At 40.1% G+C, this 26,133-nt stretch overlaps 1 long non-coding RNA gene across 2 annotated transcripts in view; it reads right to left on the bottom strand.

The window, feature by feature from the left end:
• LOC110361594 (uncharacterized) overlaps positions 1–25,506 on the bottom strand; it is a 102,953-nt gene extending 77,447 nt beyond the window's left edge. The window contains exons 1-3 of one of the 2 annotated variants that reach the window (XR_010473289.1): positions 25,333–25,506; positions 24,386–24,532; positions 21,340–22,705 (exon numbers count right to left, since the gene is read on the bottom strand). This is a non-coding gene — a long non-coding RNA (uncharacterized LOC110361594). Of the gene's footprint in view, positions 1–21,339; positions 22,706–24,385; positions 24,533–25,332 lie in introns of those variants that run through there. The other variant, XR_010473288.1, reaches the window with a different exon arrangement.
• Between the last annotated feature and the right edge of the window lie 627 nt (positions 25,507–26,133).

Genomic DNA, 26,133 nt, shown 5'->3' with positions numbered 1-26,133 from the left:
CAATAACAGGATCATCAAAAGTAAGGCAGAGAACAGGAATCTCAATACTAAACTCGAAATCTTCTCTTACATTCTGAGTTATTTTAAGGAGGTAAAGATTTTTTTTCTGTTTTGTCTTTATAACAGTTATAGAACATTTCAGAAGAGAGTAGGGAATTATTTTAACAATTGAAAGGTTTGATAAGCTGTTCTGCAATGAGGAATTTACTACTATACAGAGAATAAAGCATGACGAAGATTGTAAGTGGGTGCAGGCTGGCATATAGAGCTCTAACACTGTGGTTGTACATCTATCAGCACTTGAAGTCTCTTGAATTCACACCAAATATACCTTCCTATAGCTAAGTAGCAGCCACGAAGGACTGAATATTGCCATATTTCTTTCTCAATGGCAGCCTTTCACTCACCTCTGAATCTTATCTAATCACCAAGAGCACTCTGGTGATTGGGTATCACTGTTTTATCCTCCATTTTGGGATGCGGTATTTTCAGGGCCTTGTTCCACTATGGCAAAGACAAAAGCTTTCAGTATTATGTCACCTGTCCTTCAGCAGACACATTCAAAAAGCCTCATTGCTGCACTGGTGAATGTTTCTTCTGCACAGCCCTTCTTCTGACCATTGCATTTCTGGCAAGGACTTGCAAGCAACTGGCCAATATCCCCTTTTAAAGGGTCAATAAATTGTCCTTCTCCATTTAGAGAGAAAAAAGGGGTATAACCTCTTCGGTATTGTTTAGATCTTTCCCACCCAGTTTGTACTCGTGTCTCATTACAGGAGAAGGACAGGAATCTTTCCAGCCGCTCCTCCATTTGTCGTGCTGCCTGTGGACTTTCCTATGGCACCATCCCAGCTGATGTCCTCTTATGACCTGGGCATACCCAAAGTCCAGTAAAAATGCAAATGTGTTACAGCTGCTATTCTAGTGCTTTGTGTGTTTGCTCAATAAGTTGATATTCTCTTCCTTGCTTTTCAACACCAGACCTAGTCCCTAAAAATTATGAGCTTAAACAGCTTAACTTTTGAAGGGAGATTTCATAAGCCTGAAATATATATACTTTTTTTTTTTAATAACACACCAATATTCTGTTGGGCTTGATGCTTAGGATCCCACTAATAACTTTACCAGGCTTTATATCATGGGGAAAAAATCTTGCTACAGCAAGGACTGCCTATAGATGAAAAAAGCAAGCTTATACTGTTTTTTATCTGTTTTGGGGGTTTGGTTGTTGTTTGGTGGTTTGTTTTGGTTTTGCACTTTTTTTAATTGTCAGATGAAATAATCTAATCAGAGAAATAGACAAGCTTCTTGGCATTCCTGGTATCAAAGGACACGACTCTGTCATCTGTCTGCTTAGTGAGATCTAATTATTTCTTCAGTTTATTAGCTTGTTTCTCAGACTGATAACCCCTTGGCTGCTAAGAAGGATGAAAGTTGCTATGGAGAAGTGTATTCACATAAGCCAAAAAAACTGATCTAATCTAATTTGTTTAAACTAACTCTAGTCTAAAGCCCAGTGTGTTAGAAACAAGATTAGCAGCAAGATGCCACATTATCTTTAGAAACAGGTCCTAACCCCCTTTTCATCTTACTGTATACTTATTAACTATGTATTGTGCACATAATCTGACAAATATGGAATAGTTAATTGGTTAAGTGTATTACTTTGTGTCACAGGAATATTAAATTATGTGTACTTAATTACAGCAATATTCTATAATTTTAAAATATTGCACAATATCTCATACATTACCAAGTTCCTTCATCTGGTCAAAAAGGACTCCAGTTTAAACAAACTGGTCCTTTGGAAAAGGTATCTGCATTCCAGAACTGTCACTTCATAGTCTCTTGTTCTATTCCCTAATTAATACATCAGACATTAATTATTTAATCAGAAATTAGCCATGCCAAGAGCAACTTACTTTTGCCATGTATTCCCTGTCATATCTATATTAAGTCTCTTCCTTACCTTGTAAAGATTTTTGGTCAAAATCAGTAAGCTACAAATATCTCCCTGTTTCTCTCCTATAAATTCACTTGTCTCCTGAAAGAAACAGTTATAATTTGTTCAAAGGTTTTGCCTGTTTTCAATTACATATCCCAGCCTCTAGTGACTAAGATATGCCTTATGAAATTTCAAGAAACAATCCCTTCTTCAACATATTTTCCCCACATCAGCCTGAAGCTAAAACCGTAAGCCCAGCTTCTAGTTTCACTATGTGATTTTCTCCAATATCTGTAATTTGTATTTGTGGAACTAACTACAAAGGAAGAACAGAAAAATATTCCCAAAAATACACACCGACAAAAATATAATGGAGGCATCTCTAGGATGTGAGAAACCTGGATTGCTCTCTCGAACCAAGGTGCCTGTGTCTTGTCTTGGGTGTTAGTGCAGAGGGTGTGCCAGAGTTGTCCAGTTAAAAGCACCTGGAAGGGACTTCAATTGAAATTGGCCTGTATGATCCTGGGAAGGCTGGCATTAGACTACCTCTAGAGCATAGATCCAAAACTTCAATAGAAAGTGAAAAATCTTTGCAGCACAGGCACAGCATGCTTGGCACAGCTGGAGATGACAAAGGGGTATTGTTATGCATACAAAGTCAAATAAAAGAACACACAAAAAAAAGTAGAAATAATAAATGGGAAACAAAATGTAAACTATACAGGAAGCAAAAGTCACCTCACCTCCTGAAACGCTTTCATTTTTTCCAGTTTTAAAACTGGAAAATTTAGAGAGCAGACCATTTGCAACAGAAACAGTAATGTATTTTCAACTGAGGAAATGCAAGTTTCCAAAATGTTGTTTCAGGTGCAAATCACTAACTTTTTATTTATTTATTATTAACACTGGAGTAAATGGGGAGAATTTTACGAATGTCAGAAGTTGCACTAGTGCAAATAATAAAAAGATCCAGTCCTCTTCAAGCTTGCAGCACTACAACAGTTTAGTTAAGAGATTCAACATAAGCAAAAAAAAACCCCAGTTTTAAGTCCTAAAGTGCATCGCATTAGCTGGAAATTTATCAAGATGTTGACCAGAAAGTCAGAAGACATATGCAAATTGTCCCAGGAAACCAGCTGTAATATTTCAAATAGATTGTGAAGGAAGTGTAAGAATTAGGGATCTGGGAGGTGAAACGAGATATTTTGTTGTTTTTAGTCACAACCCTGAACCTTTGGTAAACCATATCCTGGATACAGGCAGTAAGTAGCTCAACTGAGAGCCAACACTGAAGGAAGTAACACTTCAACAGTGGAGGTATCGCTTCAAGGACGTTTTATTTTGTAGTCATTTGGAGGATGTTCTCAGTATGAACCAGATCTGAGACAACAACTTTGTGTGTGTACAGCACCAAGCACAAAGAACACCCCTGAAGGACTAAACCCAACTAAGCACTGAGGAGTACAATGTCAACAGAGCACCTGTGCTCAGGTCAAACCATCTCCATTCAAGGTTTGTTTGAACAGATTGGACAGACATCTTCAGAAAATGGTTTGAGTGGAAATAATAGTCCGGAGTGTCTTTACAGCTCTAGAGTTTTGATTCATTGAGTATGAAATCAGTGTCAAACTGCTGTTACCATCTTGTTCATTCTCTCCCAAGGGTAATTCTAGCAATTTCTCAGCTGGTGCTTGTTTTTCTCTACTGGACTAGAGACCATAAGACTTTTCTCTCAAACAGACAGAAGCCTGGGAAGGGTTGTGCATCATGACTGTCAGAGGTTGCTCCACGCATACAGGGTCTAGGGGTGGAGGAAAGGCAGGAGAGGAAGCAGGGATAATGTCATCTTCATGTGAGATGAGATCCAAGAAAAGGACAAGGGACTTTAGCTGCCCAGCTTGAGAAAACTCTTCCCTCGTAGTCTTTTAGTGCCAAGATAATTCCAGGAACACAAAGACTTTTTGGCTAACCAAGATAGCAATCGAATGCAAACATTCATGTTAGGGAACGTAAGTGACAGAACTGCTAACTGGCAGTTCCCCATAGCTTGTTATGCTAACAGGAGTTCAGCTATTGCTATAACAAGGATAACATTACTGACAGATCCCCCGCATGCAGGATACTGAAATCTCGACCCCTATGAAGTCGGTGGGTGTCTGTCATTAAGTTAAATGTGAACACAATTCCATCGGAACGCGCTAATGTTTCTTTTTATATTCCCCACACACACGCATACGCACCCCTTCCTCCAGAAACACTAAAGTCTTAACCTTCCTTTTCGGGATCAGTCACACATAGAGTACCAAGAACAAGATGTGTCCTTCGGCAACCTGCTTTCTGTGTGGGGCTTATGGAAATAGGGCAGCTTGGTCCCTTCAGAAAGCATGACATACATCCCAAAGGTTTGTTGAAGGACTTTTCAGGTGGCTGAAGAAAACTCCTACACAAGCTGCAGTCTCCTCTGACATTTGGGACAGGTAATGTGCACAGAGACAAGGAGTCCTTCTGGCATGCTGAGTGGATGACAGGACTGAGCCAGCTTGCAGGAGAAAGCTCTCAGTGTCAGGCTCTGTTAATCCCAAGGTCCTGTCCATGGTGTATCTCTACTGGTAGCATCACTCTTCCCACTTCTTAAATCATAGACCAACCCAAGTGATGATAAACACATGCAATTGCCAATGGGCAGAAGACAAACCATAGTACCAGGCTACAAAACTAACACAGGGGAATGTGGAGGATGCAGAAGACCTGGGAGTTAGGTTTGCAGCCTGACAGGTCTCTTTGAGTGCTCCAAGTAGCATCTAATTTCATCTATCCCTTCTTCTCCCATGAAACCACCTGTGCATGGGCTTTCCCTGCAAGAGCTCTGGTTGGTTCCAGAAGCTGCTGCTCCTTCAGGTAACACCTGGCATGCCCTTAGCACCAACACTGCTGACTTTCTCAAGACATCCTCTGGGCAGTACCACAATCATAGAATCATAGAATTGTTTCAGTTGGAAAAGATCCTCAGGATCAAGTCCAACCATAACCTAATTCTTTTAAACACCTCCAGGGATGGTGACTCCACCACTTCCCTGGGCAGCGTGTTCCAAAGCCTGACAACCCTTTCCGTGAAGAATGTTTTTCTAATATCCAATCCAAACATCCCCTGGTGCAACCTGAGGCCATTTCCTCTTGTCCTCTTGCTCTTGTCCCATTTGCACTTGTCCTATCACAATGTGGACAGCAAAGCAGAGTTCATTGCATTTACTGAGACGTATGCAGTTTTCTTTCTTCTCTCTGTCAGGACCACTACTCGAAACCATTTAAGGAAGACAAAAAAAGTACCTGTCACCATAGCATAGAAGCATGGGTAAATTTCTGCTCACTGTATTTGCACAAGCTACTCTCAGCTCTTTGTGTTTTTAATCTAAACCTTGCATAAAGGCAACATGTAGAAAAAATGCCTGTTGTTCAGACTGTGCTGCAATCAGCAGTTCTGAAGCATTTTAAAACAGTGGGGGGAAAAAGGGATGTTTTTATTTCTGTCATTCCCACGCTGAGGGATGCCAGAAAGGCTCTTCCAGAAGTGTAGTCAAGTCAAAGTGGACTATAAATTTAAAAAAACCCTCTTAACCCAGCAACCCAAGGCTGAGCTGGAGAGAGCAGCCCTCTGAAACTGCTTTTCAGATGTACAAACCATCATTTATACCACAGGAAATTACTACAAAAGGGCATAGATTTTTGTTTGACAGATTCCAGGAGGAGCCTTTATTATTGATGCAGTGGCATTATTATGTGAACCATATAAAGAAGTGGCTTAAATATTACACAATTCCAGCATTAAGGCAATAAGTGATTCAAAGAGCCTACTGTGAGCTCAGATTGGATCCTGAGCAGCTTTCTGGTAAAACACTGATCTTTGATTTTTGAAAACTAAATTTAAGCCCAGGTCCTCCCATGCTCAGGAAACATAACAGATTAATTAATTTTTGCCCCCCATCCTTGCAAAGGACCTGTTTGTAGAGTACTGTATTCATCACTAAATCTAATCACTTATAGACTCTGTGTCATATCCATTCTAATAAAAAAGAGCAGAACCAGGTTACTGAATATCTGATTTTATCATCCTACACCTTTCCAACAGTATGACACAGACAGCATAGCACTAGAGGTTATCACCTAACATGTCAGATAACATAAGGGGAGGAAATCTCTCACCTTTGGAATTTAAAATTATTGCATCTCTAATTCCAAGGCACTACTATGTTTATAAACTAATGTGTTTCCAATAAAATACATATATTTTTTCTCTTTGCTTGCCAGGAACACAGAAGCACCCAAACTGTCTTCTTGTGAGAAGACCAGGATCCTGTGCTGTTCCTTCTCTGATTTCAAAGAGTTTTCCATCATCCACAAAGCACGTCCTGTGAAGGAGTTCAATCCACCTATAATAGACTGGCTTTGTTGATACAAACCAGGATTCACAAAAACTGCCATTTTTCTCTAGACGTGGTCCCAAAGCATAAGCTTTTGACAGCAACGTCTTCTCCACTCCAGCAGTGACTTAATTTTCCCATTTCAAATTCAAATGCCATCATTCATCCAGTCTCTTTCAGAAGACAGGCATTTCTCTGTCACTGTTGCCCATTTTGCCTTCACTTCCAAAGAGAATTCAATTTACACAACAGATGCCACTTGGCAGCATGTGTACATACATAACTCCCAAAAAAGCTTCGAACCCACTGGTCAATTTGTTACAAGAGTAAGTGATCTCAAAACATATTAAGATTCCTACTGTTTCAATAGTAATGTGTTTCAATAACAGAGAAGAAAGATCTCAAACCAGTACTGCCTTAACATGACAACCCTTCTTATTAGACACCAGGAAACTGAGAGAGACATCCTGACTTTGGGAAATATCAGAAAATTTTCCAAAAACATTAAAAATGTCACCTGCTGTTTCTATTTTGTTAGCCATGAAAGTACTCTCCATAGGACAACAGGCTTTAAGGTATAGACATAAGGAGCAAGGGGGAAGCTATCTCTCTAATCTATCCATTGGAAGTCAATTCCTTACTTTCATTCCTATTGTGGTTCTTTACCTATGTTAATTTATCCACAACAGAAACAGATGGAGAGTACGATTGATAAAATCACTGTGCATCCAGTTGGAATCATCACTGTATTTGGCGATCAGCACAGGAAGAAAATTCGGCTTCTGGAATACAGCAGTATCATCATCACTGTCTGCGTGTTAACCAGCCCATGCCCAGCTGCGCACAGAGCTGTCTGTCTGTCTTGCCACGGAGCTGTCCTGAAATCCAGAGCTTCTCCATCACAGTCTAAATGAAGAAGAAACTGGTTCTCTGTCTGCTGCAGATCTCTTATGTTTTCTCAGGTCTGAAGCCACCCAGAAGGTGGCAAGATGTACAGGCAGAGTAACCTGTGTAAGCTAAAACCTGACATTAACTGGGCCACAGACCGAAATCCAGAGATGTTTATCTGTCCCACCAGTGCCCAGACTTGCCTCTGAGACCACAGGATAATTTGGGACTTGGCCACTCAATATTTAATTATTCTGCACAGACGGGGACAATTTCAATGTAAGTCCGCAAGACGTCTAACTTGAAATAGCCCTTCAGCTCTGTATTTCTTCCTCATGCCATTTTGAAGAAACAGGTCTAAATTTTTCTTCAGCAGGAGATGTAAAGGAAGCAAAGGTTAGCACCTCCTGGAAACTAACTCTAATTACAGACCTACCTGAAAAGGTAGGACTGGTGCTATTAGTGCATCTGCACATACAGAAGAAAAGTGTTTTTTTCCTGATGATGCCCACACCACGCATTCATCTTTCTGCCTCCTGAGCAGTCACTGACATTTGGTTGCAACCGAGAGTAAAACCTCAGCCTTCCTGAGCACAGCAAGGTATTTGCTGGAAGGAAACACTAAGGAAGGTGATGTGCTTTGCTTTAGAACACACAGTATGACTACAGGCAGCACAGAGTGGGCAAGCACTGCTCACCACTGCTCTCAATCCAATAGCCAAAGGGCATCGGATGAACCTTGCCAGCATCAGGCTCTCAAGCAAACAAACAGAAGCAGTTCTCAACACAGCTTCAAATTAAGCTGTGTAATGCCCTGGTGTTACAGACATCAGAGGGATGAACAGAGTTCAAAAAGAGGCTGAACAATTTAATGGAAGGAAAATCCACCCTGGACTATTAAAGATTAAGACATCACTGGTTGCTAAGGGGCAGAAAGGACCCAGGATCACTTTCCCCTGAGCACCTGCTGCCAGAGGCAGGATGATGAGCTAGACAGGCCTTGGGCCCAGCACAACCACACTCCTTTCCTTGGCTTTTCATTTTTAAGTTTCTGACTCCTTTCCTAATTGGATATGGAGGATGTGAGAATACATCCTCAGGTACCTGCTTCAGCTGCTAACTAGGTGACAGGACACACATCACAGTGATGACCTCAAAGCCTTGAGGGGAAAACTTAGGGATGGGTTTTAAAGGTGTCCCCCTACAAGCAATTGAAAGAAATTATATATCCAAATACCTTTCCATACACTGATCCCTTTCACTGATCTTTATACTTGCTAGTGACATTTGCAAACCACAGTGACCTCCTCTAACATCAGCAAGTAGCTTGATGGTGCCTTTTGTCAAAGAAAGGTTTTGTGGGTCCATCTAGGCTCGTAAGTTGCTCTGCACTATTCCCTCAACAGCCCGTATAAAAATTAAAATTGCTCCTGTCTCCCACTGGATTAATTGCTACTCTGGCCGTAAGTCAGTGAAATAGAACGTCAGAGCTGAAATGTGTAGTTTTCAGAGCTAAAACAGGCAGGCAGTAGTGGGGGAAGGTAGTGAATTTATCTTGACAAGGTAACAAAAGACCACAGAAACTGCCAGGATAGAGAGAGGCAGACAGCATGGCTGCAACAGAGGTGTCACTGGCAGGGAATGCTGCGACACTAAAGCCATGCTCTCCCCTCATTGCAGTGCAAATGCCGAGACAGCCAAAATGTTCACTGGAAGGCACCAGCTCTCATAGAATCATTTTGGTTGGAAGAGACCCTCAGGATCATCGAGTCCAACCATAACCTAACCTAACTCTAGCACTAAACCATGTCCCTAAGAACCTTGTCTAAACGCCTTTTAAACCCCTCCAGGTATGGTGGCTGCACTGCTGCCCTGGGCAGCCTGTTCCAATGCCTGACAACCTCATGCCTTTCAAAGGGTGATCTGCTACAGCCTCGTGTCAGGTTAGGTGTAACATGTTGGTGTGGACATGTGCACAGCAGAGAGTCCCTGCTGAAGTTAACTCACATCCACATTTTGACATGAGGCAGGATGCTTATTTTGTAGGACCAGCTATGTCAACATGGGCCAAGAGGGCTCTGGAATTCTCACAGTTATAGTTTCAGCATGAAGCTCTGCCTTGCTGTCCCTGTGATAACCTCCTGGCTTTTCAAATAAACAGTCTCCCTCTCTCAGAAACTGGAATTAATCTGCTAAGACAAAGCCTAACTACAAATAAAGGCAAACAATGAAACATCTTGTGATTTCAGGTATTGTCTGTCGGTTGGATCCAGACACTAAAATTCACTGGACAAACTAGTGGCTCTCCTCCACACAACCAAGTCGAGCTCTCAGCAATGCTATTGGAAAACAGAGGCTACTGCAAAGTGTGGAAAGAATACCAAATAGAGAACTGCAAATAACTTCATCAGGCTTAAAAATATGGCACCGGAAACTCAAAGCAAAATCTTTACATCCAGTTTGTGGTGAGTTTTTTCTGTCTGTTTTTTTGGGGGTTGTTTTTGTGTGTGTGTGTGTGTGTGTGTGTGTGAGGGTTGTTTGTTTGTTTCATTTTGTTTTGGTTTTTGCACGCCAAAAGTTTCTATATCCTATCACAGGACTCAACAGACCTTCATAAGGACTATGTTACTTTGAGAAGTCCTGTCCTCTGGTTTCTACAGCTTGCAGATGCCCCAAACCAGAAGACAGGATATGGGAAGGCATCTAGAGGGAAGAAATAACCAAATGGATTTCTGTATTCATAAGCATGCTTTTTGTAATGCTGCTTAACAGAATATCCCAGATCAAATACCACCAACAGTGAGCTTTGTCTGACACCAGTCCATAGTCACTGGATATGGATCTGTTTTATTTTTCTAAGCTACACAACTAAAACAGTACTACTTTGCTGTTCTGTTTGATCTTAGTCAAATATTTATAACATTCCCAAGCAAAACCACATACCAATAGCATACGTTCTTCAGATTTCCACAGTGACAAGGGAACTTAGATGCAGAAAATGTCTTCTGTATCTAGGGCCTTTTTTTGACCTTTTCTATGAACGCAGTGTCTTCAAGTCCTCTTCCTTAATAAAGCTTATTATCATTTAAGGTGTTTCAGCTGAACGTGAAATAAATCATTTCATTGTACTTTTTCTGAAATGTTATGTCTGCAAGTCCAAAAACTGAACTAGCTAATAATGCTCTTGACAGATAAATGTTTCTGCTATTATGAAACAAAAGCAAATTTATCTAGGATTAGGGTACTAGCCTAAATTTCTTTTAAAGTCTTAATCATGACTTCATTGATTTTTCTATAATGATACAGAAATGTACAACAAAAAGGTTTTGCAAGCAATATTTTCCTGGTATTTGCAGAACCGATAAAAAATGCAACTGTGATGCGTGCTCTGTTATGCTAAGTGGAAATTAATATATGAGGCCTTTTTGACATAAAACATTTTAAATAAAGGTAAGTGAAAGATGAGCAAGACCAAAAACAGATCATTATACCTGTTTTATGAGGAAAATCCCGACAGTAAGAGTTCAGACCCAGGTCATTGTCTGTATCTCACCAATGCTATGTCATCTGTCCTTAGTTTCCAAGCCACCCACGTTGTTGCTGTCCTTATTATCTATCAGATTAATCAAAAACCCAGAACTACCAAGAAGTCAGCCTACAATGGTCATGATTTCAAACCCGAGAACCTCTTAAGTCTTCCACCATGCTCACTCCCACGCTAAGACAAGGTCCCTTTTCTTAGGGACTTTGGGTCTGTCCTCCCTTTTTCTCCACACTGCATCACTTGAGGAGGGTTAGAGAAAACAACCCCAAGCATTTGAAAACTGTCTTTCTGTATCCAGTCAGCACCTCGGCACAGTCCACAGAAAATCTGAGGCAGGAATGATCTTTTTGCTCCATGTCATAGCAAAAAGTGAGCCATGTTGTCAAGCTTGGTATCTATCCAAGGCCGGCAACGACCCTTTTGTCCCTTCTCACTAAGCAGTGAAGCAACATAAAGGCAGTTTATACTTGCAGACAAAAGTTCCTTTTCTAACTTGCATCATGTTTAGCAAGAAAAGATATATACGTGTTGTACCTTTCTTCTCCGTACATCAACAGATGACTCAGTTTGACAGTCCCACAAAAAGAACCTCAGACTAAAAGTTAATGCTCTGTCAGAGAGCTTTGCACTAGCTTGCAGTTTATACTATTTATGATATGAATTTGCCAAAGTTCTGGCTCTCAGAGAGTCTCCAGGTGTACATTCACATTCATGCAAGTCAACATTGTGTGCCTAATGAAGCAGTGTTTTCTCACCCACCAAATCAGAAGTGGCTTATGGGGCTATAGTTGTGTTGGTTGCTCTGTACATTTTCCAAGCCTAGCACCTAGCTTCTCAAACTTTGTTTTTTGAAAGAGTAAAACTTGCACAACTTCTTTTCATAGTGGAGTGGGATAGGTTTTAGCATGACCTTGTACGTGCCGAGGGGTTTTTTAGTAGCATGTGGGAATATTTATTCCTAGTGCATCTTCTGTCTCATAAGCATTACACATGATCTATACAGTGAGCAACTGAAGAGAGGCAAAGTTTTGGGGATTCATACAGAATAGAACTGAAATCTCAGTCACAAATCAAGATCCAAGGTCTACTCTTTAATAAACAAACAAAATAAACCTCTGGGTTTCATTTCCAGTTATTTTTCACATCTCCTGAATTCAGGTGAGTGGAGAAGAGATAGATGAGCTCTTTGGTGTCTTAAGTTATGCAAACGAGCTCATTGGCTCATACCATCCTGAAATGCTTGTGCTGTTTGAAAATAGTAAGAAACTGTCAATTTGAGAAACCATCAAACTGATTAAGGTGCTACTCTCCCCTCAGTGACACTGGAGAATACATGCAGTATGGAAAACAGGTATTTTGCTGAAGTATTATTTATTCTTCTTCTGGTCACAGTGCAAGCAGCATTCATTCATCGCTTCACTTCTAGGTACCATGGTACTGCATGTTCCAAAATTAATTCAACTCTAGGACCAGGCTCAGCTAAACTTTTCTCCAAATTTGCACTCACAGTGTGGAAAGACAAAGCTACTGGAGGAAAGAGGTGAAGTCAGATGCCTCTAGTTGCAGAAAGAGGAGAGGAGAAAGCAGGCACAAGCTGATGGAGAAGTGTTTAGGAACAACCACTGTGGAGAATCTGAGATGGCATCAGGCACTGAGAAGCAGGTAAGAGCAAAAGAAACTGTCCAACAGACTGTTTCTATATCTTCTGCACTGGTAACTGGGCAAAGATTACATGGCAATAAAACAAGTCACCCCAGCATAGAAGATAAAAAAAAAAACTGGTACCAAAGAATTATGACCTTAGCAAATGTCCCCATCTCTGCAGACTGGCCTAGCCAGAACAGATGTCAAACAGTCACTGTACACAGTCAGTAGCAACTCTCAACACAAGGGCATGAATCACTCAGCCCACACATTGGCAGGCTGTACCCTGCCAAAGTTCCTGGCAGCTGCCTGAGAATCTGGTAGTGGCCAGAATTTGTGCTGATGCCAAGAGAGGTGAATGCTGAGATTTGTTATGCTTCCAAGTACGTATCAGAATCCTATAAAGACTGTCTCCTAACTGCTATGGGAACATCAGAATGACACGCGGAACCATGTATTCAGTTAAATATAAATTGTTGATCCGAATGCCAGCAAGAGCATGTTACAGGCCCAGTCCATGGAGGATGTGAGGTTGGCATCAGTCCATTACTGGTTAACCACAGCCCACTGGAGAGAACTCACAGCAGACACAAAGGTGCACGAGCTTAATTCCTGAACAGCTTTATTTCTGCCTCCCACATCAGCTTTTGCAATACTCGTGCCTTCATTTCTGATGATTCCCTATTTGGCATTGAGGGAGGAATTGTAAATCTGCTAGTTCTCGTCAACACTGGCACCACAGTGATAGCCTCAGGTTTGAAAACACTCCTGCCATTAAGAGATGAACCCTTCATGAAATAAGTGCTTGCTTACTGCATGCACAGTCCTCCCATACAAAGTAAAAGTGTCTTCACCATTTACATCCCAGTATCTTTCAAAGCAACATATTCAGGGAAAAATAGAGTGATATTATGGAGCTTACCCATGGCATCATTTGGGCTACAGAAACTCCTTTCCAATGCCATCCCATCAGTAGAAATTAATATGGGACAGACAAGAGTGTTCCAGTCTCAGCTTCTCCAGGAGACTTAGCCTTGCAGAGAAGAAAAAATGAGTTAAGGGATGATTCAGAGGGTACAAGTCTGACTGTTGTCAGCTGAGCTTTGCACAGAGAAGGAAGATCTCTTCAGCCAGCTCTCAAAGGACATACCTTGGGACAGGTACATCCCTAGTGCTGACCAGCACCTTGTAATCCAGCCAGGAAACAAACAGCCCCTGTCCATCATGTATGTCTCAGCTGTAAGTGGCTGCTGGTCAGTTTGGGTTGACAGTTACACCAGAATGAACATCTGAGCTCTCTTGCTTTTGCCAGTATAAACCCATAATTTAAGGTTGCATTTTAATTCTTCTGTCGATGACCAGCAGAGATGCACAACCCCCTCTAAGGTGTTGGCTGCTCAGGACAAGCAGACACTGTCAATGTTCCCATGCTCCAGCTGTTGAGAGCCCAAGAACATTCACATGAGGGTACATGTAGCCCAGCTATTTGCTTAAATTCATATTTAGAAGTTTCAAATCTGTACATAAAAAATATAACCGGAAATTCACATAAAGCAAACCAAGCTTAAAAAAGAAAAAAAATTGATGGGTAGAAATTGGAGGTACTCACAAAGTTGACACAGAGGCAGAGCCTTTGGGCATGCAGGTGAGGCCCATGCTATAGTTGGGTCAACATGTCTTGCTTCTACAGCTGTAGCATGGAACTGACAGCTCTATCTTTTAAAATATTGACTCCAGGGCAGAGAAAATTGAACAAAAACCTGACAGCTTGTATCTAGGAAGCTGTAGTTGAGCTCTTTCCCTCTGTGCCTCATGGCAAATGCATTTTGGACCCTACATAACTCTGACTGACATTCCTGCATGAACTGGACTCCTCAGTTACACTCTCAAAATACAGAAGCTACAGATTCTACTGACTAGTGTTTTTTGGCTTATTGGTATTTTTCCGAGTGCCAAGATCGCAATCTCTGAATTGGAACTTGAATGATTTTTTTTTTTCCTTTATTAAAGGGGACCAGAGAGGGCAGCTTTCTAAAAGCCTTGTTTAATAAAAAAAGGAATTTTCTGTAGAACATTTTCATAAGAACTGTTTTTTTAACAGGCTTTAAGAGTAACATGACTTGCCTCTTGCCAACAACCTTCTACCTTTCAACTTACAGCAGTGCTTTGTCTGTGTTTGCTCCAACACAGACCACGTCTTCAGTTTTCAGTCCTTCAGGACTCAAAGCAAAATGTTCTCTCCCACACGGAGTGATCACTTTGTGAAGTTTTGCGTAGCTTTTATTTCCACAGCGACTAATTTCTAAAAGTTATGTCCACATTATGCACAAAAAATAATGTTAAGCTAGATTACAAATAACTCACTATCCTTCCTTTTCTTGAAAGATATTTTTAGCGGGATCACCTCTGCAACACAGCACAGCTCCAAAAGACCATATAGATATAACTTAGTGCTTAGATAAGTACTAAGACAACTGAGTCATAATTAATTTCTGCTGAAAGAAGTGTGTGACATGAGACATCTGGCACTTCATGGCTACTTCTAGGAAGCATATACTCAAGGGAGGGAGGGACACAAGAAGGTCTTATGCTGGCTCCAGTCTTCACAGTGAAGCTCTAAGAAATCTCCATTGAGAGTTTTCATCTGACTTTGAGAGATAAATTGTTTCTAGCAGCTTGAGTCCTCCCAAGAAAAAGCATAATGGGGAGAAAAAAGGTATTGAACTTCCATAAGCATCCTCCACCCATATTCCTGTTTGGCAGAAGAAGAATATTTCTGTTTACAACCATTACATAAATAAGTAAATAAATAAATAAAATCTGAATACATTTAATATTAAAGATCACTTCTAAATATTTCTTTGAGCTGCCAGGCATTTTTTACCTCCACACACACTCCAAACAGCAGGAAGCAGAGTTACTTTCCCCAGCTCTCAGTAGTCTCACTGGACAACTGATTTAATTGGCATCTTCACTGTGATACAGAAAGCTGAAAATCTGAAGATAGAATGCCTGTTTATAAGTACTAAGACAACTGAGTCATAATTAATTTCTGCTGAAAGAAGTGTGTGACATGAGACATCTGGCACTTCATGGCTGCTTCTAGGAAGCATATACTCGAATAAAGGTCCAGGATGTGTAAGAGATCCATCCATGCACAGTCAAACCTCCTTACTTTCCTACTCCAAACATAGCAGTGATGTAAAATTGGAGGAAACATAAACCTAAAGCCTGAAAAAAAAAACAAAAAACAAAAACCAAAAGTAATTATGTTGACACTATGTGGAAAGAAGAGGCCAATGGACAACACTATGGTGTCCAAATACCAGAGCTCATATTGAGAGATGGAGAAAAGTGTGCCCAGCTTACCAAAGGGACCAGAAAAAAAATAAAATAAAATAAATTTTAAAACATTTGCTTGACTCTGAGCTCCTGCACAAAGCAGCAAGGACACAACACCCCAGCACCCTGAGCTACACTCCCCAGAAGAGACCTGAGGGCAAGATGGGAACTGAAACTTTATTCTTCAACTCCTGTTTTCCCTTGTAGCTGAGAAAACCTCCCTGGTTTTGAAGGTGTCACTTGCAATAGGCTTTACTAAAGGAAAAAAAAAAAAGAAAACCACAAAATACCTGGCTGTTGTATCTTCCCCCCCTGTTGCTGAGAACATAGACTACACATTTTCCTGACTAGACCAGTGCTCTAATCCTTCCTTGAACTCCAAGGCAGGACTATAACAAAGAACAAGTCACTGATATTTCATGGACATTCTAATTTTTGTCTCAAATGATGCTAAATTATCAGTTAGAAGGACACATTTGATTAAGGGGACTTGAACACTTCATCCCCCAACCCACCTCTGCCCTATTAAGAACTTCAAAGAGCTGCAGATTTCAGCTACTCTGTGTGATCTGGGCACTGGGAAACATCTCATCTGCAGGTGGCTGTTCAATACAAATTAGCATAGCACCCTGGGCACTGGAGATGGAGAGGTACAAAAATGCAAGGGTCTTGAAAGAGCTCATTTGAGATAACCAGATAGAGGAGGAGGACAGAAGGAATTCACTGAAGGATGTAAAGCTCGTTTATCCATCATTACAAGCTTGGAGAATATTTTCCCTCTGAACATTCACCCTATTTAATGCAATGAACATGTGGCATTTTCTTCAGATATCTCAGCATGTGAATCCATGCTCTCTGCCAAAACTGGCTAGATATTTTCAGATAGAAGAGATTTCTATCAGAAAAATGTTCCTACAGAAGGGTTGCACAGGAGTATGCTGATGCCACTATAGGTTTGACAGGCAGCAAACAGCTTCCCCAAGAGCTCCAGCTACCCAGAAGCCCTCCCGTCAGCACAGCCAGCCCAGGCAGCCCACCTACCAGCAAACTACTGGGGCCCAAGGCAGCCAAACGTCCCAGAATTTCTGAATCCATTTGTTTGTGAATCAAAAGGTTTTGAGAAGTGAAATGGATCTTTGTCTTTTCTTCACTTGTTGTTTTTTTTTTTGAGGAAAGACACTCTCCATTTCCTTCCAAACACTAAAGCTGAACATAGGTTGAGATTTTCTGAAGTCTCTTAAAGTATTTGGTCACTTAACTCGCACAGCAATCTCAAGGGACATTCAGGGCCTCAGCTGATCCGTATGCTGACCTAACACTCACAGGCAAGCCCGTGTGTCTGTATGACTACAAAAATTAAAGGCAATTAATTCAGGGTAAGAATCTGTGGCCAGCAAATTTTGTCCCAAAAGCAACAAGTGGAGAGTAGCTCATCCTTTGAATATTGCTTAGAGGAATAAGAATACAGAGTTCAAGTTTTGGATTCAATTGGGCAAAATTTAAGTAGACAAAAAGTTCACTGTCCAGGCTCCTTTCTGAACAATGAAGAAATAGAAACTTCTAAGGTTCAATCCATCTGACTGATTTTGAATAGCTGTCAAGGCATGAAATAAATCTCCTCTTAAAAATATCCTTTTCTCTCCATCAACTTTGAAGGGAGTCTTGACAACAAGTCAAATCAGCTGCTTACAGTGCAGATGTCTACTAGTTGAAGCTGATGAATCCCGGCTCAAAATGTCAACACAACCCCAGGCATTTCTCTACAGTACTGGAGGTGAAACCTGTACTAATAAAGATGGAAGAGGGTTTGTTACTCTTGTAGCCTCCAGACAAAGGAAACTTCCAGTCAACCATAGTTGTCATTGTTACTATCAAATCTGGAAAAGCAATCTTTTTGTTGGCAGCTTATTTGTGAAGCTTAGGAGTTGCGGTTTTGTAGACAAAATATAGGGTAAGGTGAACTTTTACTCAGCCTCAACACTGCTGATGTTTTTTTTTCTCTCAAGAGACACAGCTCTCTAACTGCTACTTCCAGAGGAACCCTAGGGTTTCTTTAAGGTGGCGAAATTATTCTACTTGCCAAAGAAAACCCCACACAAGTGAGATACTATCTATGGCATGCGTAAGTGACCCAGTAAAACTCATCAGGTGGCAGCTGTTATTAGTCTGCCACCAAATCAAGCAAGGATGTGAGAGAGAGTTGAGGGATGAGACCCTCACGCAGCTGAACACATTGTGCGGCCGAAGACAGCCGTGTTCAGACTGGATGCTCAAGGACTCACAACCCTTTAAGACACTGTCTCATGCTGCTTGCATGACCAGCAGAATTCTCAAAGCCCCTCTCTTCTGCAAAGGTCTACCTGACAATCTCAGGCATCCTACCCAAGCCTCAGTGTTCTGACTCTTCTCTCTCATTCCCTACCATACCTCACCCATGACACACTTGCAGTGGAACCTCACAGCCCACTGATGATGAGCGATTGACAGGCATTCATATGCCCAGATACAGCCCATCTACTTCCCATACTACCCAAAGATTTAAGAAGGTCAGCAGGTCTCAAGAGAGTAATACAAAATCAGTCCATGGAAAGAAAATCACCATCAGTCCCATTGAGCGGGAGAAAATGGTTCAAGGTTCACTTTACAATCAGTAAAATTTCTTACACACCCAGCTCCAAGGCAGTGAAACCTAATCTTTCTACTCCACATATTAACTCCAGGTAATTAAAACCCTTTATGCAGGAGTTGCTTTCAGATTTTTACTAAGTAGATTTTGTTCCTTAACATTACATTTTCAATGCAAACTATCAAAGCTGAAAAACTGCAAGAACTTTCCCAGCAATGGCCTCATTGAGAGAAAGCGATATGCTTAAAACACTATTGATTTAACCTCTGAGGGAGCTATACATCAGAGAGCTGACATTCCTGACTCACTGCCAAATTGAAATGAAACTCAGCAAGCCACATAATGATAGAAAGACAAGGGCAATAAACTCCAGAGTTCCTTAGCCTCCAGAATCAAAGTCTCCATAAGACACATCCCTGGAGAAGAAAGAAAACACTGAAGGGTGCCCACCCATTAAATAAATAAATATAAATATTTAAACATGAAAAATTGTGCACTTGCTGGATTTTCATCATTGCCCAAAGAAAAAGCACGTGTTGGGGGGAGATCAACATAAGTTGTGATGCTTCAGCAGTTACCTAAAAAAGTTGACACTGGAATACAGTTAATGTTCATCAAAATAAATAGAAAGTTTCTGCCTCAATGGAATTAAAACCATCAGGAGGAAGACATTCACTGCCTGTTGTAGTTTAAGAGCCTCAGGCAAGTGTATTCCACTCTAAGGACCTTGGGCACCACGTTCCCAGCAAGATACAGGTGTACAGATTTCTCCAAAGCATCCACTTTCACACAAACATTTTCAAAAGCACATGATTAGAAGAAACATCTCACTTTGAACTGGTATTTACTATACCCACTAGATAGTTACTGAACAGATGGTAAGTATACAACAGCAGCAATAATGTTATCAGCAGCAGAAATATAGAAGCAAATATCAGCAGCGCCAATACTTAAAGGCCCTATCCACAAACATAGATAGTCAATTTTTTAAATAATATATTAACCATACAGACTCATAAATGTTCCCAACAACTTACATGCTTTAATCCTTTGTCTGGATTTTTTTTTTTTAAATCAAAGTTACTATTGGATCTTGGGATGTGCATTCTAATTGCTATAAATAAATCATGAATGATTGATTCAATGTATTTTTCCATGGCAACTCCTGCGTCACACACAGCGTTACATTTTTGAAAGAGAGCTACGCTCTTTGAGAGAGAGGCAAAGATTGACACTCAGGATGGGCCTCAGATCAATTTTACAGTTTCTGTTTGAGTAGAACATATATTAACAATGAAACAGATCAGTTTTCAACTAATTGTAAATTATTTAGGCACCAAAGCCTCTACAGTACCCTCCACAAGTGTAGAGAGCTGTGTCGGAAATTCCCTTACAAAATGCAAACCTTCTTGATTCTTTGTGCACAGATCCTCTGCAGCTTCCTCAAATATGCAGCATCATGCACCAACAACATCTTGTTCCATTTCTGTCTCACATGTGATTCCTAAGAAACCTGCCTCCAGAAGTTGCCAGCAAGGAGGGGGAAGAATACTATCCTGAGGTCTACAATCTGGTCTAAAACAGAAAGCTGACTTCTGTGCATAGTAACTTCGGTCAAGGAAAACATATAAGGAGCATTTTGCAACACAGAATTTGGCCCAGTTAAGATAAATCCCTAAAAAAAAAAAAAAAAAGACAGTTCCACATTAAAGTTATCCATCTGCATTAGAAAGGAAAATTCCCAAAATGTAGATTCCCAACTGCTTTCTAAAAGGAGCACATGAAATATTTAGTAATGTACAGAACCAACATCAATTTTCCATGTATGAGATAATATTTGCACACCAGTTTAGAAGTTTGGGTATCTGAAGGCCAGAAACCATCCACTATTAAGTAAAAGAAATAAAGTTTAAAGACTCGATTGTTTTTAAAACTTACAAAAGCCTCCCAAAAATCCCACTTATAGCATAAAACGAATTCTGTAGCTCAGACAATACAATTCAGATGCACCTTCTGAGAGAAAAAAAAGCAAATGGTTTTAACTTCAAAGCTGCAAAACAGTATATTCAATTTCCAGGGCAGAACGACACCTTCAGGAGGAACCATACTCATCAGACTGTGTCTGACCAAGAGTTCATGAGTAAACCTAATCCCGGACATCCTTCTTCTATCTAAGCTTCAGCCAGACCCTCCTCAGCATCTAAGTTTTCAACCTTACTCTAAACCAAATTGTGGTTTAGCCTTGCTTTCAACTTATTCACCTACTGATATCTCGAAGCATCACTAAAAGCTTACATTAAATAGAATCCAGAGAAACCTGTTTTGAAAATTGATCCGCAAGACTTTCTCAGTCAAGCAGCTCAAATGTCCTATTTCATGGTCTTCATACTGTTTGCTTCTCAACAAAAGTTTTGACACCAGTTAATTATTCTGCATTTTCTAAGCAGTGTGTATTTATGACATCCACTGCTTACATTACACAGTTTAATTTCCATTTATTCAGCAGCATTCATGTTTATATTCAGCAACCTGCAGGGGACAACCCATACTTTTGTTAAACAGCCATTTGTGGAGTAAAATTTACAGTGATGTGCAAACAGGCTCTCTTATTTCCAGTTCATGGTGAGCATCAGGAGAGCAGAGTGAATTACCCATGCTGGGTAAAAGTTTTCTCTAGGTGGAAGATTAGTTTTTACTCATATTAACACCTTTTATTATCTGTTTTCCAAAGAAAATGTTGATCTTTTCTTTAATATTTTAGTCAAAACTTTCATTTTCTTTTTTTTTTTTTTATTACTTGTTTAATGAAGAAATCTGGACTTTCCATGCACATCTCTTTTATTCAACTGTTTCCAAAAATGAAAACTAATGATAAATATCACACTGGACAGCATGCTCCTTGGTATTATCAGTGTAAAAATGGGGAAAGGATTCAATTTGACAGGAGAGATTTTTTCATTATAATAATCTACCTGATTTCAAGAAGAACCGAAATGCTGCAATCTCTCAACCATTCAGTATAAACTGAGCCCAACTAATCATGCAGTTCTATAGATGGGTAAACAGGAGATCTTGCACGAATTATGTAAAGTCTCTTAATAATTACAAATGATTGTTAACGGCAACAAAGCTATCTGATTAATAACAATCTGGCTTGTGTTAATTATTACAGCTCTCCTGCTAAGGTACCTTGCTGTCTCAGAGCTTCTAGACATAAGGCCAAATGAGAATGGCTCACACTTCATCATACCAGCAAATCAAAACCACTTTAATTATTCTCCAGTGGGACTCCAAAGACTTCAAGTCAGCATGGCATGAGCCATATGTTTCCTTCTGTTTGGGCAATGCTGCTAATTAGCGAAGTTGGGGCAATCGTGTTTCAAAGTGATAAAGCACAAACCTCGGCATATGTTTACCTGAGAAGCAGCAATTTTAATTGCAACAAGTACATTTACTGCTGTATTAACAAGGAGGCTTCGAGGTTAAAGCATGAAGCAACGAGGTTACATCCTCAGCTGGTGCAAGTCAGTGTTTCTTCGCAAAGCAGCTATGCAGTGAGACCACTCCAGGCAGCAGCTGGTTGTGCTGCTCATTACTAGGTGCTTATGACTATGCGAAGACCGTAGGGTCTAGCACACTCCATCACATGGAACAGCTGAAGAAAGACTTTGCAAAAGCAAGTGTCACCTTTCAAGGCCTGAAGATGTCTTCATTCTTTCACCTGGAGCTTCCCTGCTTCTGAAGGAAAAATGAAGTGTTTTATGAGCCAGAAGATTCCTGTAATGAACACTAGCGGAAGGGTCACTCACCACAGCAAGCTTTAGGACAAAATGTGTTGCCAACCAGGTGACTAGAGATGGCTGCAAGAGGGCTAAAAAGCAAAGTGTTGACACCAAAGATTCTAGCTTCATACCAGTTCAAACAGTGCTGAACCTCTCTGGATACACCCATCTTGTGATTAGTACAACTTCAATCAGCAAGAAGATAAATCCATTTGAAGTGAACTACGTCTGGATTTTTCCAGCCAGTTGTAAGATCCTGAACAAGCTCTTTAAGAAATTCAGCTTCAAGATTGCTTGTGGAGAGCATCTAAAGAATGACTGAACCCCACTAAAGCTGTGAAGCTGAACATGAAGACTTTAAATCAGAATCAACACCATAGTATTCAGTCAAGTTACTGTGCAAAGGGAAAGCAAGTTAGGAAAACCCATCAGCAGGTGGAGAAATCTGACGCTCTCATCTGTTTATTTTCTTAATCTTAACCTCATGCCTCAGCCACCACAGAGTCTTTGAAATACCTGAGAACAAAAACCAGAACAGATTAAATAAATGAGAGGGAAAATAATAGCTTTGCTAATAGCGCTGTTGCTTCAGCACCTTGAGAAAGAAGGGTACTGATGATACCAGTCATCAGTTACCAGAGTGACCTCTGTAATTTCTTATCTTCACAGTCAATTCCACTGTGAATGCATCCAAATATATACAATTTCCCACACAGCTGCCATTTCTCTGCCTGAAGCTCCCTCTGATATCTCCCTGTGGATAATTGTTCACCTGTAATCTTTCTTGAGACTTTTCCAAGTACGTATCTCATGTCCCATATCTTCCCTAGAATCTGGCTGCAAATGTCCCATTTTTGTCAAGCTTTGCTTACAAATTAGTGGAAGGAGAGAAGAAAGTGATTTTAGAGGAAGAAAAAAATATTAAGTGCTTCAGTTGTTTCAAGACACTAATTACAAGTTAGAATGATTTTTTTTTTAAGGATTATACCTGCATTTAGATCTTAACAGGCCTAAGTTATGCAGTTATGAACATTACACTAGCCTAATTAATAACTTACAGTACAACGAAATGGTCTACCACTATAGATTGGATATTGTACATAGTTACCCTCTTACTCAGTGGGATTTCTGAAGTTATAGATTTAAAATTAGAATGCTCAAAGTCTGGAAAATACTGGATTATTTGACAAACCTAAAACTGACCCATTTTGAAATAGAATAGAAACTTGAGGTTTCAGCAGCCACTGCTGAAAGTAAAAATGTATTTGAAAGGCTTGTTTTCCACTCTCATTTTGGCAAAGCAACATGGAACAATCCTGCATCTATAGGCATTCACAGAGCATTAATTTCTCTACTCTAAGTTCTTTAATGTATGACAAAACTCAGATACCAGATTGAGGAATTTACTGGAGAAGAGAACTAAATCAAGAAGCAGCTGCCACTACCACTACTGCCTGGTCATGACCAGATTCTAGGTGTTTCCACACTTAAAATCACAGATGACTTCTAGGAGGAGATATGTTCCTCCCTGTAAAAATGTTCAGAAATACAAACATCTTGTACAGTTACGAGCAAGATTTAGAGCTACGTTATACAATGGTAATTCGAATTAGAGATTAGGGAAATAAACCACCACCTCCAACACCTCCCCGCCGCCCCCCACCCCCCCACCCCCCCCAAAAACAAATCTGTGAGGTTAGTGAAACTCTGAAAATAGTTGCCCAAGCTGGAGTCTACACATATTCAAAACTGAATTTAACAGGGCTCTGAGCAACTTGAAATATCCTATCCTTAATTAAAGAAGGGAGTTGGACTTCCAGAGGTCCTTTCCAGCCTAAATCACAAGTCACCCAATGACATATTTCATGAAGCATCTACAGGTTCCAACGATCATTAAAATCTGGTCTAAGATTATTTTGAAATCTACCCCACAGCCCCCAAATAATGTTTGGCACAATAAAATGATGAAATAAGTCCAAGAGAACACAATATTCAGTGAGGACGCAGGTTCCTTCAGACACCTTTGGAGAAAACATTATTACAAACATGTTGAACCAAACTGAAATTGAAGCACTCCTAACAAAACCACATTGTTGCAAACACCAAAATCAAATAGGAAACATATTTTAAAAGTCAAAAAAGAAAAGCAGAAAAACAGACAAGATACTTCAGAGAAACCCCAAACTGTGACTTTACCTTGTTTGTGCTGAACCTTGTTGAAGGTGTGATCTAAGGTCCTTGTAGTAAGCTGACAAATCTTCAGCACAGTATAAAAGTGTTTTCCATGTACTTAGATGATGGTGCGATATGAATGTATAACCACTTTCCCAGGGTCCTTGCAGCCTACTCAAAAGAAGTGAGAAAAAAAATAATGAGTTCCTCATCCCTTTGTTTCAAAGACTCCTCTAGCAAGCATTGTTGCTGCAAACATCTTTTGACCTGCATTTGAATATGCAGTAACCTATCTACATAACACCCCTTTACACCGGTTTTTCAAAGTGCTATTTGAAATATTCTTTTTAGATGACTTTATGAACTGCATGTAAAATTTTCTGTTTTCCTTACTTAAGTCACTTTTTGTGTCTGTGGTCAATCTCCATGTTTATTAACACTCCCAATCTCTTTATAAGCCTTGCTTATAATTTGCATGCATGATTTCTTTATTAGGCATAGTCATTCCAGCCCCTCCAAATATTTATTTCCAGAAAGAACAGGCTCTGCTGAGCCCTTATTAGTTGCAGCCTTACCTTCATGCTAACCTCCCCACCTTCACCATGACCCTACAGTAACAACAACCAATTATATATACCCATCGATTCCCTCATTCTGGGGAAATTGGGTCTTTTTAAATTCAGAAGCCTACCTCTTTCCTTCACCTCTACAGCTTAATATACAAGGTCAAATCTAACAGTTATGAGATTTCTGTTCCCAAAAGTCTATGACCTTTGCTATTTCTTTTCCCCAGTATCTGCTCTCCCCCAGATTGCCTTGTATTCAGTTGTTTCTTTTGTAGCTTGCATTCAAATTCTAGTATCCCCAGTTTACCAAAATCCTTCATTTTCTATCCAATTATAACCTGATAAAGCAATATACTAGCTCTCTTAATTTTTTTACTCCTTCAAGAAAAGCATAGATTTAAGTACCTTGCTTAAAAAGGGTATATTTCAGGATAAGTGAAATTCCTTCTCTCTGTGAAGCTACAGTAATTCACTAATTAGTTGTAAAGTCTCATTCAGGCCAACATAAAGTGCATAAAAAAGATACTATTCCTCTAAGCTCATCAGTCTCACTTCAGATAAACAAGCTGCAGTGATAACCACAGGTGGAGCCTATTGTTATTGTAAATTAACTCCCCACACAAGCTCGAGGCACAGGTGGGGATGGCTGCAGTGCTTCAGTGGTAGTTGTTTATGTGTTTCACCACATTTCATATCACACACAGAGAAATGGGTAACATATTGTTTCCAATTTTCTCCAACGGTATTTTCATATACACACAAAAAATAGTTTGCAAGAAAAATAATCACTAGTTGTCAGCCAGCCAGCTCTCCAGATAATGGACTTTTTTATATAATTTCAAACTCTGAACTACCGCAGTCATTACTGAAAGGACAGCATTTAAATAGTTACAACAATGTTATTTAAATGTTATTTAAAGGTACTTCTTTTCACTTTGCATAGTAATTAATTATTGTAAGGTTGTTGGTTACCTGCCACCCTTGGAGACAACCTGTTTTTTTGCTTTACCAGCAAAGTTTTAATAGAATAGTCTCTAATTCTTCGGAAAGTCTTGGATTTGTATATCAGAAGAAGTCACACAGCCTGGCTTGGAATGGCAGGATACCTGTCTCCTGTTCCTCGCTCTCTTCTTGATCTCCTCTGTGACTTGAGACAAGTTGCTTCACTCTGCACTGGTTCTGTCTTCTCTGTTTGCATTCAAGGCA

The sequence above is a fragment of the Columba livia genome, chromosome 5 (genome assembly GCF_036013475.1).
Source record: "Columba livia isolate bColLiv1 breed racing homer chromosome 5, bColLiv1.pat.W.v2, whole genome shotgun sequence".
NCBI classification, from domain to species: Eukaryota; Metazoa; Chordata; class Aves; order Columbiformes; family Columbidae; genus Columba; species Columba livia.
This window is presented reverse-complemented; position numbering and strand designations above follow the sequence as displayed.